This window comes from Hemicordylus capensis, chromosome 4, assembly GCF_027244095.1.
Source record: "Hemicordylus capensis ecotype Gifberg chromosome 4, rHemCap1.1.pri, whole genome shotgun sequence".
NCBI lineage: Eukaryota > Metazoa > Chordata > Lepidosauria > Squamata > Cordylidae > Hemicordylus > Hemicordylus capensis.
Genome location: NC_069660.1, coordinates 248,051,818 through 248,074,052, shown reverse-complemented (window position 1 = coordinate 248,074,052; position 22,235 = coordinate 248,051,818). Strand labels below are relative to the sequence as shown.

Genomic DNA, 22,235 nt, shown 5'->3' with positions numbered 1-22,235 from the left:
TTGGAAATTACAGGCTGATTAGCTTAACTTTGGTGTCGGGTAAATTGATGGAAAGCATAGATAAGGACAAAATGGTTAAACATAAAGAAAAGGACTTGCTGAAGGAGAACCAGCATGGCTTCTGCAAGGGTAAGTCTTGCCTCACTAACCTTTTGGAGGTCTTTGAGAGTGTCAACAGGCTTGTGGATAAAGGTGATCCAGTTGACACAGTTTACTTGGACTTGCGAAAAACAAAGTTCCCCACCAAGGCTCTTGAATAAACTTAGCAGTCATGGGATAAGGGGACAGGTTCATGTGTGGATTGGCAACTGGTTGAAGGAGAGGAAACAGGTTAGGAATAAATGGACTGACTTCCCTTCACAAAGGAGGGAAGTAAGAAGTGGGATTCCGTCAGGGATCTGTATTGGGACCAGTACTCTTTAACTTGTTAATAAATGATCTAGAAGTTGCGGTAAACAGCAAAGTGGCCAAATCTGCAGAGGGCACTGAACTATTTAGGGTAGTGAAATCAAAAATGGATTATGAGGAGCTCCAAAAGGATCTCTGCAAACTGGGTGAGTGGGTGACAAAATAGCAAATGCTGTTCAATGTAAGCAAGTGTAAAGTGATGCATATTGGGGCAAAAAACCTCAACTTCACACATACACTGATGGGGTCTGAGCTGTCAGTGACTGACCAGAAGAGAGGTCTTGGGGTTGTGGTGCACAGCTCATGGAAAGTGTCAACTCACTGTGTGGCAGCTGTGAAAAAAGCAAATTCCATGCTAGGGATAATTAGGAAGTGGATTGAAAAATAAAAATGCTAGTATTATAATGCCCTTATACCAATCCATGGAGCGGCCACATTTGGAGCACTGCGTGCAGTTCAGGACATTGTAGAACTGGAAAGCTGCAAAAAAGGGCAACCAAGATGATCAGGAGCCTGGAGCACCAACCTTATGAGGCAAGGCGACAGCATCTGGTGCTTTTTAGTTTGGAAAAGAGGCAACTACAGGGAAACATGATTGAGATGTATAAAATTATGCATGGAATGCAGACTGGACAGAATTTTTTATCCCTTTCTCACAACAATAGAAACAGGAGTCATCCCATGAAACTGAAGGCCAGGAAATTTAGGACTGACAAAAGGAAGTACTTTTTCATACTGTGCACAATTGCTTTATGGAAATCTTTGCCACAGGATGTGGTGATGGCCCCTAGCATAGATGGCTTTAAAAGGGACTTTGACAAATTTATAAACGACAGGTATATCAATGGCTATTAGTCTGGTGGCTATGGGCCACCTCTAGCCTCTCAATACCAGTTGCAAGGAAGCAACAGCAAGAGATAGGACATGCCCTCACCTCTTGCCTGTGGGCTCCCCAGAGGCATCTTGTGGGCCACTGTGTGAAACAGCATACTGTGCTAGGTAGGACTTGGGCCTGAATCATCAGGGTTGTTCTTATGATACAGGAGGTCTGATATGCCTTCTATCTGATTGATTTGGATCAATGGGAGTTTGGAGTATTACCTGTTGGAATACTCCTTCCTTGGACCTTGAAAAAGCTGCTGTCTCAATAGGTGGTGGCAGCATTTTAAATAACTACTCTTCATGGAAACTGCCCTAAAATGCCCTGGAGAAGGAAGCAACTTTGAGCATCACTACCAGTGCACAGCCAGACATTCCACAAAGAACTAGCCTTTAATGACCTAGGGGGCTGAGTACTCTTAAGTAGTACCTTTTGTGAAACGGTGCTTAGATATTACACTAGTTATTGAACTCTTGAAACTTAATGGTGATTTGGTATCCTTCACAACGTGGGCTTTGCGTCTGTGCAATATTCCCTATGGAAGGATTTCAGGTTCCTCAAAGCACTCTGAAGTTCTGCTCTTTGCATGCAGAGCACACTCAGTATCCTTGGTGGCAGAGCTCTTCCCAGCTCAGCTTCTTTCTAACTGCCATTACTGGAACTCTGCACTACATTACACTAATTGTGAAACTCTTGTTTCTTTACCAGTGGTAGCTCCTAATGGAACTGCCCAGACCCCTGAAGGCATTTAGCATTAGTTCTCCCTTCTCAATAATTCTGACAAGCTAGAAATCTTCTATGCAGCAAGTAGTGTACATCAGTCCTATCCTGTGTTTTGGGGACCTGTTCTTGAAGAGAGATCAACTTTGAAAAAAGCTGCAGTGGGATTCATAATCACACTCCTAATTTGTCCATATGATGACAGCAATATGATTTGGATTTAAAACTGCAGGCTAAAATTGCCAAGATGAACTCCTAATAGGTGGAAGGAAACTTGAGAGCTGTTCTTTCCTAAAAGAGCAGAGGTTCAAGAGGCAATAGTTCTGTAAGAAGGAGGATTTTGCACACAGCATGGTTTGAGATTCATTCCAGCATTACAAATGTGCCCCAGAGCTAGGACAGGTACTGGTAGCTGAATTCTCTCAATCTATTTGCATATTCTAATGCAGATTGGCTTTCTTCTGTTTAAGTACAAGAATTATTCATTTCAAACAAACAGTAGTGTACATGCTAACCTAATGAAATGTACTACAATAATTAATAATATATAGCAGTAGACATCTATATCTAATTCCAATAATTATTGAAACCTTATTGAAACCCTACCCTTTCAAAATACTCTGCTGTTTACTTACTAGGTGAGTTTTCACAGTTTCTTCTGTGCCTCACACCATAGGGCTTTGCATCTGCGCAGAGACCATTTTGGAATGTTCCAAGGTTCTTTGAGTTCAGGCAGATACACACGAATGGTGTTTGGATAAAATGGTGCTACTCCCCCTCTTCAAGTGGTGGGGTACACTGACAATCAACCTTTTCATGTCTACACTCCTCACCCAATGTCCCCTCTTGCTCCAGAGCGGGCAAAGGGAAAGGCTCCCTGGGGGATGCATTTGCCATATCCTGGGAAGGCCTTTCCGCCCATCGCTTCCAGCCAATACCTGTCTTGCCACGGGTGGTACTCAAGATACAACAGGAAGGCCTAGACTGCATTCTCATTGCCCCATGGTGGCCTTGCTGCTCATGATTCCCCATGCTACTGTGATTCTCAGTTGGCGTACACATACCTTTGCCATTGCACCCTCACCTCCACACAGGTGGATAGCAAGATTCTGCACCCCAATCTGCACAACTTCAAACTCTCAGCATGGAGGATACGGCTGCCTTCCTGGCCAAACTACAGAGGATTCTCTTAGCAGCCAGAAAGCCTTCAACACGCACTTCTTATTCCTCAAAATGGAAATGTTTCCAATCATTCCTACCAGAGATGGCTTAACTTACTATCCCGCTAACTACTGAAACCATTTGTGCGTACCTCCTTTACTTAAAGGAAAAGTTCCTTAAGACTTTGTCTCTTCAGGTTAATCTCGCAGCAATCGTGGCCCAAATGCCATCTACCAGCCCTTCCTGGTTCTGTGACCCTACAGTGAAACAATTTCTGTAGGGACTTCAACACGAGTTCCCCAATGGCCCAGTCATGGCACCGGTGTGGGATCTCTCCATAGTAATCTCTTGCCTTATAAATCCACCGTTTGAACCCTTAGCGACTGCTGATCCACACCTCCTCTCTTGGAAGATGGCCTTCCTAGTCACTATTATGTCTGCCCAATGGGTCACTGAACTCTGGGCCCTCCGAATAGACCCTCTCTACCTAAACTTTCACAGGGACAAAGTTGTGTTGTGACCAGGCATCTCCTTCTTACCAAAAGTTGTATCTTTTCTTTCTTTCTTTCTTTCTTTCTTTCTTTCTTTCTTTCTTTCTTTACCGCCCTTCCAAAATGGCTCAGGGTGGTTTACAATTAAAACAAACTTATAAAACAATGAAAAGCTAAAACAAATTAAAACAATAACACAACAACTAACAATTTAAAAACATTTTAAAACAAAAATTAAACATTGTCCCCAGACCCCAGCTCAAGAAGACACGTAGACTAAGTATGGAAGAAAAGGGCCACAACTTTGTTAACTATTACACGAGGCATGGCAGACTGGAACACCAGCTGATTAATCACCCTTAGAGAACAGTGCGGGCCAATAGAAGCAGGTCAGAACTCTGAAGTCCTACCCAGCACCCTACTGGGTGACACACCCTGGCTCGGGAATGGGCAGGTACACCCCACCCAATTCCTTCAAAGCCAACCGCCCCCTTCTGTAAGAGAGGATCTGGATACTTCTAGGCATTCGTCCACCCCGGACCGCACAGCCCAAAGGTTGGAGAAGTCCTGAAGCAGGGTTCATGGCAATCATTCTCCACGTGCCGCACAGGCTACAAAGGAGCGATTAACCAATCACCCCTTTTACATATCCAAGGGTGCTCACCGATGTTCTAACCCTCAAATTACCACCCCGTCCGCACTGTTCCTGCCATTGTGGCCGACCTAACTCTAACTATGCACCCAGGACACAGAACGGAGTAGGCGGAAAAAACCCCAACAGTGGCCAATGCATTGGGAGCAAAAAATTCCTACTCGGCCCCTTCAGGTGACCAGTCGCTAGACCCACTCTGTACCGGGGAGGGAGGGAGGGGAGAGCTCCTTCTCCTGTGACTGCCTGGCCCCAACTGAAGAGAGAATGGAAAATGGGGCGGGGATCGGTTGATCCTGGCCGAAACCCCGCCCCTTGACCAAAAGAGTCAAACGGAACCCTTCTTGGGCTTCGTGCAGGACAGGCTGGGACAAACTCCCTCCCCTCTGCACAAGGCCGGGGGTGTGTGTGTGTTAAGTAATAAAAAACCCTAAATCAAATTAAAAATTTAAAAAAAATTAAAAAAAAATTTAGCCCTGAAAGGCCAGGCCAAACAAATATGTTTTAAGGGCCCTCCTGAAGGCCAACAGAGAACTCGAATTACGGATTTCCACAGGGAGCGCATTCCACAGCTCTGGAGCAGCCATAGAGAAGGCCTGCATCCGAGTCGCCACCAGACGAGCCGGTGGCAACTGGAGACGAACCTCCTCAGATGACCTTAATGTGCGGTGGGAATCGTGCAGAAGAAGGCGCTCTCTAAGGTAACTTGGACCTAAGCCGTTCAGGGCTTTAAAGGTAATCACAAGCACTTTGTATTTTGCCCGGAAACATATCGGCAGCCAGTGTAATTGTTTCAAAATAGGCGTAATATGGTCTCTCCGGGTTACCCCAGAGACCAATCTGGCTGCCGCATTCTGAACTAATTGAAGTTTCCAAACTACATACAAAGGCAGCCCCACGTAGAGCGCATTGCAATAGTCAAGCCGGGAGGTTACCAGCTGGTGCACCACTGTTTTGAGGTCATCCTTCTCAAGGAATGGACGCAGCTGTCGAATCAGCCGAAGCTGACAGAAAGCACCCCGGCCATGGCCTCCACCTGAGAGACCAGGGTGAGGCCTGGGTCCAGGAGTACTCCCAAGCTGCGCACCTGCTCCTTCCGGGGGAGTGTAACCCCATCCAGCACAGGGAGAACTAACTCACTCCTCAGATTCTGAGCCCCCACAATGAGCACCTCCGTCTTGCTTGGATTCAGCTTCAATTTGTTCTCCCTCATCCAGCCCATTACTGCCTGTAGGCAGGCATTTAAAGAGTGAGTGCCATTTCCTGAAGATGAAAAGGAGAAGTAGATTTGGGTGTCACCAGCATACTGATAACACCCAACACCAAATCTCCCGATGACCTCACCCAGCGATTTCATGTAGATATTGAAAAGCACTGGTGACAGAATGGAGCCCTGAGGGACTCCATATAAGAGCTCCTGCTTTGAGGAGCGACTGTCACCAAGCTCCACCATCTGGGATCTACCCGAGAGATAGGAACGGAACTACTGCAAAGCAGTGCCCCCTATTCCCAACTCCTCCAGGTGACCCAGAAGGATACCATGGTCGATGGTATCGAACGCCGCCGAGAGATCCAAGACGACCAACAGAGTCACACTCCCTCTGTCGATTCCCCGGTAAAGGTCATCCATCAGGCCGACCAAGGCTGTCTCAACCACATAGCCCGTTCTAAAGCCAGTTTGGAATGGGTCTAGATAATCAGATTCCTCCAAAACCGCCTGGAGCTGGTTAGCCACCACCCTCTCGATTACCTTGCCCAGCCAGGGCAGATTAGAGATTGGCCTATAACTATCCATTGCTGAGGGATCCAGGGTAGGCTTCTTAAGAAGAGGTCTAACTATTGCCTCCTTCAAACAAGAAGGCACCCTACCCTCCCCCAGAGATGCATTTATATGAACATTTCATTGTTCTCAACCATTAGTTCTCCCAATATTCCACCCCCCTTCACCTTCAGATCCTGCCCAGCGCAATCTCCACACCCTAGATGTTCGCAGAGCACTTGCTTTCTATGCTTACTTCATGGCCCCGTGGCAATCTACTACTACCTTGTTCATCTCCTTTACAAACCCGCAGAAGGGCCGGCAAGTTTAATCTCAAACTCTTTCCAGTGGATTGTGAATACAGTGGTCCCTCGACTTACAAACTACTCGACATAAGTATTTTTCGAGTTACAAACGGCAGTTTTAGATCCGGTTTTAGATGCGGTTTTTTCGACTTACAAATTTTTAGATGGGGTTTCCTCGACTTACAAATTTTTAGATGGGGTTTCCTCGACTTACAAATTTTACATGCGGTTTCCTTGACTTGCCTGCCTGTTTACTGCCTGTTTATTCTTGAAAAGAAATGTTCCTGTGCAGTTTGCAAGCCTTACTGGGGGTCTGGGTCTTTTTTCTAGGCTCCGGAACGCATTAATCCGTTCCCAATGCATTCCTATGGGAAACCGCTTTTCGACTTACGAATTTTTCGACTTACAAATGTGCATTCGGAATGGATTAATTTCGTAAGTAGAGGGACCACTGTACCATCCAACTGACCTATCAGATTGCTAAGGAGGCTCTCCCCTTACCTGTGAAGACTCATTCCACTAGGGTAGTAGCCACTTCCATAGCCTTTGATCGCTCTGTAACTCTGGACGTCATCTGCCAGGCTGCTATCCGCTGTCTTCATCCAACACTACACTCCAGATGTCCAGTCTCATGAACACTCAACCTTCGGGAAGGCTGTACTACAGTCGCTCTTTGCTTTTGACTCCAACTTCCAAGTAAGCCTCAGCTTGTGATGTGCACTATGGTGTAAGATGCAGAAGAACAACAGGTTGCTTACCTGTAACTTTGGTTCTTCTAGTGGTCATCTGTGCTCTTATGCATCCTCCCCTCCCCTAGTTTGTTAGCTGATGGACTCAGAGATTGGGGAACAGGAGGCTTGCACATGTGCATAAGGGGATGGGGGCGGGACTCCTGCCTGAACTCAAAGAAGCTTGGAATGTTCCAAAATGGTCCCTGTGCAGGCGCAAAGTCCTATGGTGTAAGAGCACAGATGACCACTAGAAGAACCAAAGTTACAGGTAAGCAACCTGTTGTTTCCAACATGGACTTTCCTCGTCTGTTAGGGAACATTTTCATCTTGCTTGATCAGTTCCTGAATCATCTATAAGTTAGGCAACACTTTTGACTCTTTATCGATTGACCTCTAGTCCTGTCCTTTGGTCTGTAGGACAATGTATTTTGCATCTTTGGGCCATTTTTTTTTTCATATTGTTTATATTTTACTCAGCTGTAAGCATTCTGTTAAAGGCAGGTATAGGTTTTTAAATAAAACAAACTTTAGTCTGAGATCAGCAAAGATTTCCCAGAAACGTTGACTGTGTAGTTATGGTGTTTTAATCACTATTAGCATGTACCTACCTCCTCACCTTGAGGTAGGGCTTTCCAATGCAAATTGTACCAAATTGAATGGAAATCCATTTGAGGTAGGTTGAGCATGGTACTTTGACTAATCTAGGCAATCAGTTAAATAACTTGTGCTATTTCCATTTCCATTTTCCAAAGGAGATGAAGCACTGCTTTTCTATCATGTGCTGCAGAGGTCTAAATGTTGATGGAGAATATTGTAAGTATTCATCATTATATCATCCTAACATCTCTGCAACAGTAATCTTCCTCATTCTAGTGAAGCAAATTACTAATCAACTGTTTTAAAAAAAAATACAAATCTGATATTTATATAGTCTTGGGACTGATAAATCAAAGACAAATAAGAAGTATGCAAACAGTGCATGCAACAACTATGTAGTTTTATTAATATGATGTTTCTAGGCCTGCCAGTATGGATAACAGAGCACTTATAACCAGGACTACAAGCTGTATCTGCACCATTGATGAGAACTTCTTATTGTACTTCATACTCTGGTTTCTCTTCAGATCGTATAAATCTCCCCCCGCCCCCTGCAACTGTACTTCATGAAGCAGGCTTACAATGTTAGGAAGGGAAAACGTCCAGCATCGCCTTCAAGGTGAATTGTTTTTTTGTGTCATGAGTTTTGGAGATAACGACTGACTGCCGGATCCATGAAGGGACAGTTGAAAGGTGGTAATGTGAGAGGTATGCTAGAGCGGGGATTGCCAATAGTGATTTCAGGGGCCACTCTATGTAGAATTTCCCTGATGGACTCATTAATAATAATATTAATTAATAATAATAATTTTTTTTATAGTGGCTGACTCCGAAGGCTCTAGGCAGTTCACGAAAGTAAATACAATAAAGGCAAAATAAAACAATCACTAAAACAACGATGTAAAACATTCACAGATTACTAAAAGCCAGGCTAAAAGGGTGTGTCTTAAGGGATCTTTTAAAGGCGGGTAAAGATGTTGAATCATGGATGGCTATAGGGAGTGCATTCCAGAGCCCAGGAGCAACCACAGAGAAGGCCCACTCCTGAGTCGCCTCCGGACAAGCTGGAGGCATCCAGAGACGAACCTCGCTCGATGACCTCAATGTGTGGTTAGGATCATGCAGAAGAAGGCACTCTCCTAGGTAACTTGGTCCTAAGCCATTTAGGGCTTAAAAGGTAATTACCAGCACTTTGTATTTTGCTCAGAAATCTACTGGTAGCCAATGTAATTGCTTTAAAACAGGCATAATATAGTCTCTCCGAGAAACCTTGGAGACCAATCTAGCCACTGCATTTTGGACCAACTGAACTTTACGAATCACATACAAAGGCAGGCCCATGTAGAGCACATTGCAGAAGCCAATGCAGTAATGGAATCAGGTTTGCAATTCACAGGTTTGTAAATAGCAATAGCAATAGCAATAGCAATAGCACTTACATTTATATACCGCTTTATAGCCGGAGCTCTCTAAGCGGTTTACAATGATTTAGCATATTGCCCCCAACATTTCTGGGTACTCAGAAAGTCCATCAATTGTTTGAAAAACCTGTTCCAAACCTGTTGCAGATTTCAGTTGGTGCTCCTTTTCCTCTGCATGTAGTCTGAGCACATCCCTGGGTGTGCTCCAAGGAGACAGCTAATAATATGCAGATGTATTTGATTTTATGAAATTGCAGAGAGCACAAGCAAAGAAAAATAGTGCACTTTTAAAGTCTATCCTTATCTATCTCTGTATGAATAGGACTCCTAAGCATTTTAGACACTAACGTAGAAAAGCGCTGGAGAGTGAGGCCAAATTCAACAGAAGCACCATGACTTTCTATTGTTAAAAGAAAAGAAAAATCCTGTTTTCCATGAACTACACTTTTTTCCGTGTCTCCCTCTTCCCCCACACCACAACAGGGATGCCTGTTTTAATCCATGCAAGTACTTAGTCTTCACTCCCACATAAACACAATCATTTTGCAAACTTGTTCTAATATTAATTACCCCCTTGGCACCTAAAGTCAGGATTTCCTGATGCAGCCCACTAATGTAAAATGCATTAGTGCAAATGTTGGCACCAAGAGTTTAGGTTTAGATTCTCTAAATAAACAGCAATAGCTTTTTTGTCAAGAAAGGGGGAGAGAAAGCCCACACAAGTGGCTACTCTGGAATACTAATTTCTCCAACAAAATGACTACTGCCACCCTGTGTTTTGATATCGTAAACATTTCATTAATAGCAACTGAATATCCAGAGGGAGATCAATTCTATTTGACTCCTCTTTTAGAACAGACAGCAGCTTCATGTGGTCTTGGTTCATTGCTTTTGCACTAAACTGTGTGGATAGAAAGCATGGTAGATACCATGCGAGAATCAGGTACATGTGAGAATCTGTCAGCTCCGAGCATAAATCCTGCTCCACAGTCTGCATGCCACTTTGCCCTCTGCTCCTTCCCTTTGGATTTTCAAAACCCAGAGTAGAGTGGGCATTGCAGCTCATGTGCTGCCACTGAATCAGGTAAGAGGGTGGTTTCTGTGGGAACTGGAGGGGAAGGAAGAGCCAAGATAGGGGGAGATGGATGTAGCAGCTCACCACGCCACACCTCAGTTGCTAGGAAGGCTTGGACCAGGCCTGGCTGGTGGAAAATGCAGACTAGAGGCTAGCTCTCATTTTGCCATTACCAGCATACTTGTCAATTCTATGTATCCTTGTAGGGGTGTGCATGAAGCCAGCTGGCTTGGTTCAGTTCAAGGCTGAATCGGACCCGGACTGGGCCAATTCAGTCCCCCCACCCATGGTTTGGTTTGCTGGGGGGTTCACAAACATTTTAAAATATATATTATTTTGCACTTACCTCCTCCAGGGGCCTTCTCCAAGGCCACTGAAGGGGGCCATATAGGTCCTCCCTCCTGCCACCGGCCTCCCTTCTGCCACAGATCGCCCCGTTCAGGTGTTCTTTGGCCTGTTTCAGGCCTCACCCCCATTGCGGTGGCCATTTTGGAGACCACCATGCATGCCCAATGAGCCTCTTAGTGGCCTGGCCACACAGAGGCCCATTGTGCATGAGCAGTGACCTCCAAAATGGCCACCACAATGAGGGTGAGGCCCAGAACAGGCCAAAGAATGTCCAGATGGGGCAATTTGCAGAAGAAGGGAGTCCAGCAGGGGGAGGGGGGACCTCCTCAGACCACTCCCAGCACGGCCAAACCAAACCACCCACATCAAGAAAAATCTTTTTTTTAAAAAAAGCACATTCACAAACTCCCCCAAATGGTCTGGGGTCAAACTGAACTGGGGGTAGTTTGGTTTGACCCTGAACTGTCAAACTGAACCAGTTCGGTGTTGAACCAGTTCAACATTGAACCAGTTTGCACATCCTTACATTCTTGTGATCCTTTAGGGCTATTGAAGGCTTCCTGAGGTTTTTTTTAATCAACCAGTGCTAATATGGATCTCTGATGTTTGTTTGTTTCAATCCAGCCACCAGTGTATGAAATCTGCCTCTACACAGCCACATGTGAAAGATCAATCAAAAGAGTGATCCCTTTTTTAAAGTGCCTGAATAAAAGGATGCAACCCCAATATTAGAGCCCAAACATTGTCTCCTCCTCCTCCTCCTCCTCCTGAGGAGGGCCAGGGCTGAGTGGGCAGCACTGGATGCCCCTCAGTAGGCAGGCATAACAGCTTCTGCATGTACAGGTGAATAACTGGCTCGAAGAATTGAAATATTTTATTTTCCTTCCCTCTCTGAGTTGTGTTTTTGTGTTATTTTTAGTCTGATCAGACGCAGGAGAGGGAGCAAAGAATGCCAAAGCTCAGATTAGAAATGGAAAGCAAAGCCGGAACTGCTCTGAAAATCAGTAGGTGCTCAGATACTACTGTGCTGAGTGTCATAGAAATGCCTATTAAAGCACCATCTTCATGCTTGGAAGAGCAGCACGAAGCAGTTAAACCTTGAGCTCTGCCAGTCTGCCCCATAGTTTGTGTATGAAAGTAATATTTTAAGTTGAGTTCTACAGTTCTCACCACTGTTTGTTCCTAGAGGCAAAGTGGGCGTTGGAGATGTTAGTGGCACAGGTGACAGGACAGAGCAACAAGATGTGCCTCAATGGCACTACTTGGAGAGGCCATCCAAATAAAGAGAGAATTGTTCCTGACAATCTGGGGCATAGCTATTATTGAGCGAAAGGGTTCAAAGAACACGGGCCCCCAGCTCCTGAGGGCCCTGCAACTCCACCCCTCCCTATTTTCTTCATTATCTCTCTCACTCTGGGGGGATGAACACAGAAAGAGGGATGAACACAGACCCCCTCTTCCCTAGCTACACCCCTGTTGACAATATATACATGAACAGGATACTGCCTAAACGCCATACAGAGGGTGGAACCCGGATGGTGTTTCCTTCATTATTAGAAAATCGACAGATTAGTTTAAAGCACAGACTTTTTTTTTTTTTTTTAAAAGGAAAAATAGAGGGTATACACAGCAACACACAAGCGGTCTGAAAGATCAAGAAGGTATTGCTGGGGAACTTCTGCCCATAGCTATGTACTGTGGTATGATAGCTATGTACTGTGGTATGATGATGGTAACCCACTCTTTCTCATTTCCAGCTGATTCTGAGAAGGCAGTGGATGTTCAGAACAGGTGCTCAGAGTTGGTTGTGGGCTAAATGAGGACAAAAACTGCAGCTCAATCCAGCCAAAATGAAGGTGCTGTTTATGGGAGGTTCTGCTGAGCTGGAAGGTGGTGGCCAGCCACTTCTGGCTAGTGTTGTGCTCCTTAACAATCACATTCAGAGCTTCTGGGGGTGCTGCTAGGTCCAGCCCTTACTTTGGAAATTCAAGTGACCTCTGTGGAACAAAGCACTTTCTACCAGATGAAGCTGGTATGCCAGCGGCAGTCCTTTTTGGACAGAGATAGCCTTGCTCCAAAGCTATTCAATGGGAACCTAGTTTGTTATCTTTAGGCACCACATCAAGACCTTTTTCTTTCCCAGACAATTGGTGGCTAATTTGTTTCACTGTTGCTTGTAGTCAGATTTCCCCCCTCCCTTCTGTCTTACATGTTTGTATTGGGCAGCATCCAAACTGTTAGTCATGGCTAAGCCGTATTGAAATCCATGGCCATCTAAACGAATGTGCCAAGGTTTTCCATGGCATGGGAGGATACATCCCCTTCCTGCTGAAGGTTGGGGTATCCTACAGAGAGAAGAGACTGCCCTTTCCTTTTTAAAGAGGTGACTGTCTTACATCAAGCAGGGAGAGAACAACGTTCAGCACAGCATAGCATCCCTCCAGTGGCAATTGCAGGTGTCTAACTTGTGGTTTGTATGTTTTGTTCAGATTGTGAGCCCTTTTGGGATAGGGACTTGTTGAAAAGTGATATATAAATTTAACTTTCATAACAAGTCCGATATTTTATGGTCGGACAGTCAAGCATTTGACAGTCATAAAGTAAATTTACAGTCCCACGCCAGTGTACTGCACTTGTAAATGTAGACAGTCTACATTGCAGACGACTGAGTTCAACTCTCATTCAAATACATGAGAAGTGCACAGGAACAAGAGTTACACAGCTCCTCAGGTGCCATGTAGCATAGTAACTCCTAGTACAGTCAGTGAAATTTTGACAGGAACTGGCACAGCTTGTATTGTCTGTTCAAAAAAAAAAAAAATCAACGATGGTTGTTAAATCTTGTCCTGAGTAGATACCGTATCTTTTGATTTTATAGATCTAATCTGCACAATCTATGTGAAAGATCATGTGAGTTATGGTCCCAAAAATGAAGTCCAGAAACACACTGCATGAGAAATTACTGACAGTATGCTAAGATGCAGCAAGTCTTTCACTTGGCCTCTTGTCGAAGGAAGATATTAAATGATTGTTTATTATATTAGGTTATCATTCTGTGGAGGACAGTTAGCCAAATAATTAGAAATCCTTCACTAAGGATTTAAAAGAAAATATCTTAATTCCCCAAACATAGTTCATTTAGTAACACCATATATTGGCCCAATTTGCAACAATTCATTTGCCAGCTCTTAGACCTGCTTTTTTTCCCTTATAGAAGGAATTATGGTGTTTCCCTCAACAGATTATCACCAGCCATCTGCTGTTAGATTCTCCAGCATTCTCTGAATGTATTATTTGTCAGGACCAAAGAGTTTCATGCTGAAACAATAAATAGCAATAAAATAATAGTACTCAGTAGTGGAAAATTTGGCAGTACTAGCCCTTTCTCTTTGAAAGAAACTATTTCACTGTCATGCCTTTTGCTGACAGACCACTGTAGCAACTTGTCACTCAGCCAAAAGCTGCCTGGCCACAGCTTTAATTGATGAAGAAGCCTTGATGCACATGTTTGAGCACTAGGCCCAAACCATGTAACTCAGTTCACTTCCACCTGGGTTCATTTTTCAGGTCTCAGGAGCATTAATTCAGTGTACCTTAGACATACAAGTCACATGGGGCCTATGTATGATCCATCTCCACCACCTGCCCATCTGCACAGCAGATGTGAAGAATCCAGACGTGTGCAGTACACACACAGCAAAAAATCCTGTTCCACCTAGACCTTTTGGGGAGATCAGTGCTATCATAGATGGAGCAGATGAAAGCTTATAAAGAATAATTAATTAATTAATTAATAATATATACAATTCCAGCTGATCCTCCCTTTGTATTCCTGCATTACCCCAATAACACTGTGGAAAAGATAGATCTGGATATGGTGAGTGCCATGTTGGCAGCAGTAGGTTAATTGCCCCTTTCTAGAAGAAAAGATATCTACTGACCATAACAAATCATTCTGTACCCTACTTAATTACGTTCGCATTTATGTATTGCATGTTTACTTGGAAATAAGTCCCACTGAAGTCAGTGGGGCCTATTACCAGGTAAATATACATAAGATTGCAACAAACTTTAAAGCACTTCTCTTGTGTAATCCTTTCAGAAGCCCTATAAATTAAGCCAGTAATATCATCTCCCTACTGCAGAAGTCAGGAAGGGCAGTGCAGCCCTCAGGGGCTTATTTCTACAAGCAAACAGGGCTTTTGCAGGGTGGGGAAAGAAGTGAAAACCACTTCCACTTCCCCTCTTCTTGCCCAAGTAACCCCGAGGTTACTCAGTTGTAATGGCAAATGCAGTTCAATGTAAGTAAGTGTAAAGTGATGCACACTGGGGCAAAACCCCCAAACTTCACATATATACTGATGGGCTGCAAGCTGTCCATGACTAACCAGGAAAGAAATCTTGGGGTCATGGTGGACAGCTCATTGAAATCAGTGTGTGGCAGCTGTTGTTGTTGTTGTTGTTGTTTTAAAAAAGGACAAATCCATGCTCAGGATAATTAGAAAGGGGATTGAAAATAAAAATGCTAATACCACAATGTCCTTATACATTCTATGTATAATCTATGGTGCAGCAACATTTGGAGTACTGTGTACAGTTTTGGTCACTCTGTCTCAAAAGGGACATAGTGGAACTGCAAAAGGTGCAGAAGAGAGCAACTAAGATGATCAGGGGCCTAGAGCACCTTCCTTATAAGGAAGGGTTACTGCATCTGGGGATATTTAGTAGGAGTGCACAAATCAGATTTTGTGATTTTTTATTTTAGCTCAAAGTGAATTGCAAAATCCTCAAATTGATTCATCAAAACAGTGACCATAGCCAGCTGTTTCGACAAATCAACCTTGAATCACTCAGATTGATTCAAGAGATTTGGCCATAGGGAACAATGTGGAACTCGTACGTAGTCCGGAAGCTACAGTTGGTTCAGAATGCGGCAGCCAGGTTGGTCTCCAGGTTATCTCGGAGAGACCACATTACTCCCTTTTTCATTGAGCTACACTGGCTGCCAATAGGTTTCTGGGCAGAATACAAAGTGCTAGTTATAACTTATAAAGCCCTAAACGGCTTAGGCCCTGGGTATTTAAGAGAATGTCTTCTTCGTTATGTGCCCCACCGCCCATTGAGGTCACTTGAGGAGGTCCGTCTTCAGTTACCGCTAGCTCGTCTGGTGGCCACATGGAGACGGGCCTTCTCGATTGCTGCCCCCAGATTGTGGAATGCGCTCCCTGCTGAGATATGATCCTCCCCATCTCTGACTATTTTTAAAAAATGTCTGAAGATCCAACTCTTCATCCAAGCTTTTTCAGCTTTTTAAATCTGTAGGTTTTAATTTTATGCTGTTTTTAAATTGTTAAACTGTTTTAACCTTTTATATTTGTTTTAATTGTTTTTATGTCATTGTTAACCGTGGTATATAAGTTAAAAAACAAAACAAAACTCAACACCCTGTTGTTCCCCATGGGTAGCTCCTAGGGACATCAAAGTGGGTTGGGTGGTAAGGCATGATTGGTTGTACCTACTAAAGGTAAAGGTTGTGCTGTCGAGTTTGTGTCAACTCCTGGTGACCACAGAGCCATGAGGTTTTCTTATGGTAGAATACAGGAGGGGTTTGCCATTGCCTCCTCCCATGCAGTATGTGGTGATGCCTTTCAGCATCTTCCTGTATCGCTGCTGCCCAATATATATGTTTTCCATATTCTGGGAAACACACCTGCAGGGATTCGAACCAACAGCCTCCTGCTCTCTAGGCAAGTTACTTCCCCTCTGCACCATTAGGAATCCTATGTTGCTACTACCCAACCCCCCCAAAAATAAATAGGCAAGTGGGCAATTTTTAAACATTTCCCTAAAACCCCTATAGGATCCTATGGGGTTTTGAGGGAAAATCTTTTTTTAAAAAAAAATAAAAATTGCCTACTTGCCCATTTCTTTTGTGGGTTAGATGGTAGGTACAACCCAACCCACTTTGGTGTCCCTAGGAGCTACCCATGGGGAACAACGAGGTGTTTCAAGTTCCCCATTGTTCCCTATGGCTAAAATAAACTGCACTTTCAGAGTGTACACAAGTTTTGCATTGCAATTTGCAATGCATTTTGCCTCACTCCCTTGCAAAACACTGCAGATTAGACGCACACAATAAAAGGGAATCTGTCCTTCCCATCACAGAACAACATTTTTTCAAACACAGTCCAAAAATGACCAAAAAGAATCATTGAACGAGAATCCTCTGCCAGCCACAGTGCCTGCACTACAGTAAAATCACTGGCACAAGTTGCTCTCTCACACACAATTATGACTCCATCCTTAATTTCCAGTATTGCAACAGCTGCCGCAACAGCACCCTTAGCAGCAAGCATAGCCATAAACTCAAATACAGCAATGTCTTCAGCCACATTGTGACTGAGAGTATACCCCTTGTAATGCAGAGCACAGAACAGTGAGTGAAGCACAAGTAAGTCTCAAGGCCAGACATGGAGCTCATCTTACAGCAATCACCAAGAAAATTTTATTTATTTATTTATTTATTTATTTATTTAATTAAAAATATTTATACCCTACTCCTCCAGTGCACTACTGCTCGGGGTGGCTCACAAAAATAAGATAAACACAGATACAATAAAAGTAATAAAATTAACTTTTTTTTAAAAAAAAAGTCAGATTAAAAACCACAATTATTAGGTTCAAATTAAAACTGAAAATTATAAAAAGCTAAAGAACCTACCAGATATAACAAAACAATAATGGAGCATTAAAAAGCCTCCTTAAAAGGGTGCATTTTGAGATGTTTTTTTAAAAAACAGGGAGGGAGCATGGTGATGCTCTTCAGGGAGTGTGTTCCAAAGCTGAGGGGCCACAGGAGAAAAGGCCCTGTATCTACTCCCCACCAACCGGATCTCTGTTGACGGAGTCATGAGCAGGGCCTGAGATGATGAGCAGAGGGCCCTGGCAGATTCATATGGGTGAATGAGGTCCGACTGTTAACCCAGCCCCAAGCCGTGTAGGGCTTAAAAGGTCAATACCTGCACCTTGAATCTAGCCCGGAAGCAGACCAGTAGTCAATGAAGCTGACGCAGGATGGGTGTAATACTTGTGAAGTGACTTACACCCACAAGCATCCTTGTGGCAGCGTTCTGAACCAGCTGAAGCTTCTGAACAGTCTTCAATGCCAGCGTGGGGTAGTCGCTACAATGCTGGACTAGGACCGGGTAGACCTGGGTGGCAGCGGGGTGGGTGTGGGGTGGCAGCAGGAGGCAAGACAAAAGCATATGCATAATAGTTGGGTCCCAGGCCCCCTTTCAGACCACTGGGCCCAGTAATTTGTACTGGCTTTCCCTCCTTCTTGTCGGCCTTGTCAAATGGCACTGGAACTCTGTAGAGGCTCTTTGCCTCCAGGCCCTTAAATACTTTTAGATATCTCCTCCTTTGGTCTCCCCCATTCCTGCACCCTCCCCTCAGCCAATGGAGACACAGTTGCCCATGCCAATACTTGATTTGAATGATAACAAGCAAGGAGATCCTAAGGCAATCAGAATCCAGTGCCAGAAAATCAATTGGCAAGGTGAAAATGGGACTCAAAATGGTGCTCAAATAACTTGAATTGATAGTCAAGTTATTGATTCGATAGCGAATCAGGATAGTTTTGATTCAAACTTGAATCAGGCACTTTATTACAAGGGCATTTTGATTTGAGTTAAAAAAAACACTCAAAACGGCCCATTTTGAGCTCAGATCGATTCAGATTGAATCAATGTTCACATTCCTAATTTTTAGTTTAGAAAAAGGTGACTAAGGAGAGACATGATATATAAAATTATGCATGGTGAGAAGAGAGTAGATAGAGAGAAATTTTTTTTCCTCCTCTCTCACAACACTAGAACCAGGAGTCATCCCATGAAACTAAAGGCCAGGAATTTTAGGACCAACAAAAGGAATTACTTTTTCACACAGCACATAATTAATCTATGGCATTCTCTGCTGTGGGATGTGATGATGGCCACTACCTTCGACGGCTTTAAAAGGGACTTAGACAAATTCATGGAAAACATCTATCCATGGCTACTAGTCTGGTGGCTATAGGCCACCTCCAGCATCACAGGCAAGATGCTTCTAAATTCCAGTTGCAGGGGAGCAACAGCAGGAGAACGGGCATGCCTTCATCTCTTGCCTGTGGATTTCCCAGTGACATCTGGTGAAACAGCATGCTGGACTAGGTAGCCCTTGGGCTTGATCCAGCAGGGCTGTTGTTATGTACTCAGTCCTTGCAAGGATGGAGCTCTTGCTCCTCCTTTATGAGAGCTGTAACATGTGAGCCATTGTTATTGTTTTGTTGGTATATTATATAGTCAGTTGCCCTGGGACTTATTTTGTGAAGGAGTGACATACACATTTTCTAATAAATAAAGTTGGTGGTATAAGGCAATAGGGTTGTGCACAACACTGGATTGGCCTGTTTGGTTCGAATTTGAACCCAATTCGAACCAGGGTAGGTAGTTTTGGTTTTGGGTTTGCTAAAACAAACAAAAAACCAAAACCTTTGGTTCAGTTTGAATTTGAACCCAACTCAAACCTATTCTAAAAGCTTCTACAGGTAAGGGTATAACGGGGACTCAAACTGACCCATTATTCCCTATGCAGAGGACCTAGAGGCACAAAACCGAGGTGGGTGGTAGGCACCCATGGTTGCCTACCACCCCACCCACCAAACCCCAAAACAATTGGACACCTGCGATATAATTTTTTTTGAAGTTCGTTTTTACATTTTTTGCATTTTCTCTATAGGGAATAATGGAAACTTGAGGATGCCCCATCTGTCCTCCCCGGGGGTGTGTGCCTGGGCATCAATGTGGGTTTGGGGCAAGGCAAATTGTGCCACAACTCCCCACTGAAGCTGGTGGGGTTCATGTTTGTTTGTTTTTTAAAATAAATTTTTAACAATTTTAGCCTGTTTCAATGTAATGAGTAGGAATTGCTCCTCCATTCAGAAAAAGAACCATGTGTGATCTTAATTGCTATGAACTCAGAGGGTGTCCCTGACAGCCAGGTGGAGTGTATGAGCTATGCAATGGATGTTCACACACTCCAACATTGATGCTGCCGCTGCAGTGACATTGGAGCCATTGTCTGTCACAATGAAGCCCCAGGTGAGGTGTGGCAACCCACCTATCCGCTCCTCAATTTGACGGCTGAGTATGGCTGCCACCTTCTCCTTGGTGTGCTTGACATCCAACATTTCTATGTGCAAGATGGACCCACCTGTGTGGAAATGCAGTGTGGGACACGCTGGAGCCAGAGGCAGCACCAGAGGTCCCCCCTCTCTCCGGGCCCCACCAGTGAGCAGTTAGGGCAAGGAAAGCAGCATGCATTCCACTCTCACTGTTCCAGAGATCAGTGGTGAAATGCATGCTGGTGCCAGATGGTGCTGCACACAGTGTGGCTGATACAAGCTCACTGTATCTCGCATACAAGGAGAGGACCACAGTCCAGCTGAATGGGCTTTTTAAAGATTTAAGAAAAATGGTGTGTGTGTGTGTGTGTGTGTGTGTGTGTGTGTGTGTGCAAAAACCCTACATTAAACCATGCACCTACTCACCCACTCCACCCACAACAACTCCACAATACAAATACAATGGGGGACAACTAAGGGGGAACCTGCAAAAACAAGAAACAACTTGCAAAGAAAGACACAGAAAATATACCTCCCCCAACCCAAACAAGAAAGGAGGCCCTATTTAATGAAAACTAAGGACAAAGGGGGCACCAAAGAAAAACCACCTACTCCTCGTCCTGAATAATCTTCTGCCCCACACACACTGGGGGGAAAAACACCTTACCTGACCAGTGGTTGGCTGCCAGTAGGTGGGCACAGTGGGGAGGGGGGCGCACAGGAAGAATAGGCAGCCTTCCGGCTACCAACCCAAACAAACTAACCAACTAAAAGAAACACTGAATAAAATAAAATAAAAAGCTGGTGGAAAAAAATGTGCTGGGGAATAGGTGAGAAAAAAAGGAAGGGAGGCAAAGACGATAGAGGGGAGGCAGCCGCTGCACTGGCGTCTGCAGCAGGTGGTGTGCTAAGTACAGCAGGAAGAGGGTTAAAAAAGAAAAGCACCTGCTCCAGAGAAAACAAGGAACCCCCTGGTATGACTTGACAGAGGGAACAGAGTCCACAAGCATAAGAAAGAGGACTCCACTCTCTCAGCTACCAAGCAATCCTCCTTTATCACAAAGAGTGTGCAATAATGAGGACCATCAGGTGTTGCTTCTGCCTGTGCCCCGCTCTCCCCCCACAATTTGTTTACGTTCCTCTCTCATTTTCTGCCATCCTTTCTGTCCCCCCATTCAATTTACAGATGTTGTCAAGGTGAAACCAGTTGGGCCGGGACTCACGTGGCCGAAGCCGGCCATCAAACCTCCCACCTGTTGCCGCCGCCCAATACCCCACAGGCCACTAACCCTGCCCCCCCCCAAAAAAACCCCAAAATGAAATAAATCAACTTAGGCTGCTGAGCTGAGGCCTTAGGCCAAAGGGCCTGTGGCCCCCTCGCAGTGGGCACAGAGCAGGAGAGACAGTCACTCACGCAGAACACAAAAAGAGCAGCAGCAGCAGCAGCAGCACACACACACACGCGTGTGCTTGCTCTCTCTCTCTCTCTCTCTCTCTCTCTCCCCTAGGGAAAATTACTTTGGAGAAGAGGCAGTGGGGGTGGGGAGACAAAAAAAGGCAGAGGAGACTGGGGAGACCTCACCACCACAGAGGCAGGCAGGCACAAGAAGTCTGCAGCCAAACTCTCTCATCAGCTGCCGCCGCCAACAGCAAAAGTGATTTTTGCATGGCCAGGGCTTACCTTTAAATAGAACTTGAATTCCATCCTTTTGGATCCCCCAGCTTTGCCCTCCTCCCTGGCCAATAGGATGCCAGTTCTCAAGGTCTGGCACCACTGGAAAGCCTATCAGAGAGCCAGGGACATCTGGCCAATCAGGGAAGCAGGAGCTTGGCAAATGAAATCAAGCAAGACAAGTAACACAAAATGGCATCTAGGACCTATAATGGAGGCTCGAACCCTCGAGCCTCTTCAAACCAGTTCAAACCAAACCAGGCTTGATTGGTTCGAACTTGGACCGGAATTGCCAATGCAATGCCCTGTTTGGTCCGAGTTCGAACCTTCAAACCAAACCGGTTCGAATTTGAACCTGTTTGCACATCCCTATAAGGCAGCTTCTTACATAACCTATATGTTGACATCTAAATGGAGATTTTTGTAGTTGTGAAAATAGGGCCACACTAACTCTAAATGCACTTCTGACCAAACTTGGTGGAGGAATGGGAGTTACCAAGCCCAGAGTTTTGCTATGGTGGCTGCTCATTTTTACTTTCTAAGGCTGATTGATTGTTTGTACTAAGATCAGCAGCATACCCGCTCTATGCCATCAGCTCCTCCAAAGAGAGCTTTGCACATCCTGCTACATAAAGAATGTATTTAACATGACTATGCTACCTACAAGACTGTGATCATTATGTCAGAAGTTGATTTCAAAGAGGTGCATTCTTTGTCCTCAAGAGAGGTTGTTCTTGCATTTGCTGAGACCACACAAGATCTCTTTGAACAAAATTATTATTATTTGTTATTTACCGTGTAAGTGTTGGTTGTGATTTTATCTGTGCTGATCAATATGCCATTTGCTTTTAACTA

General features: G+C 44.5%; 1 long non-coding RNA gene across 1 annotated transcript; it reads right to left on the bottom strand.

Moving 5' to 3' along the window:
- Positions 1-3,718: 3,718 nt before the first annotated feature.
- On the bottom strand, positions 3,719-21,452 carry LOC128324098 (uncharacterized). Its single transcript, XR_008306638.1, has 3 exons — positions 21,390-21,452; positions 6,875-7,093; positions 3,719-3,833 (listed from the first exon to the last, which is right to left on the bottom strand). It is a non-coding gene; the product is annotated as an uncharacterized LOC128324098 (long non-coding RNA).
- Between the last annotated feature and the right edge of the window lie 783 nt (positions 21,453-22,235).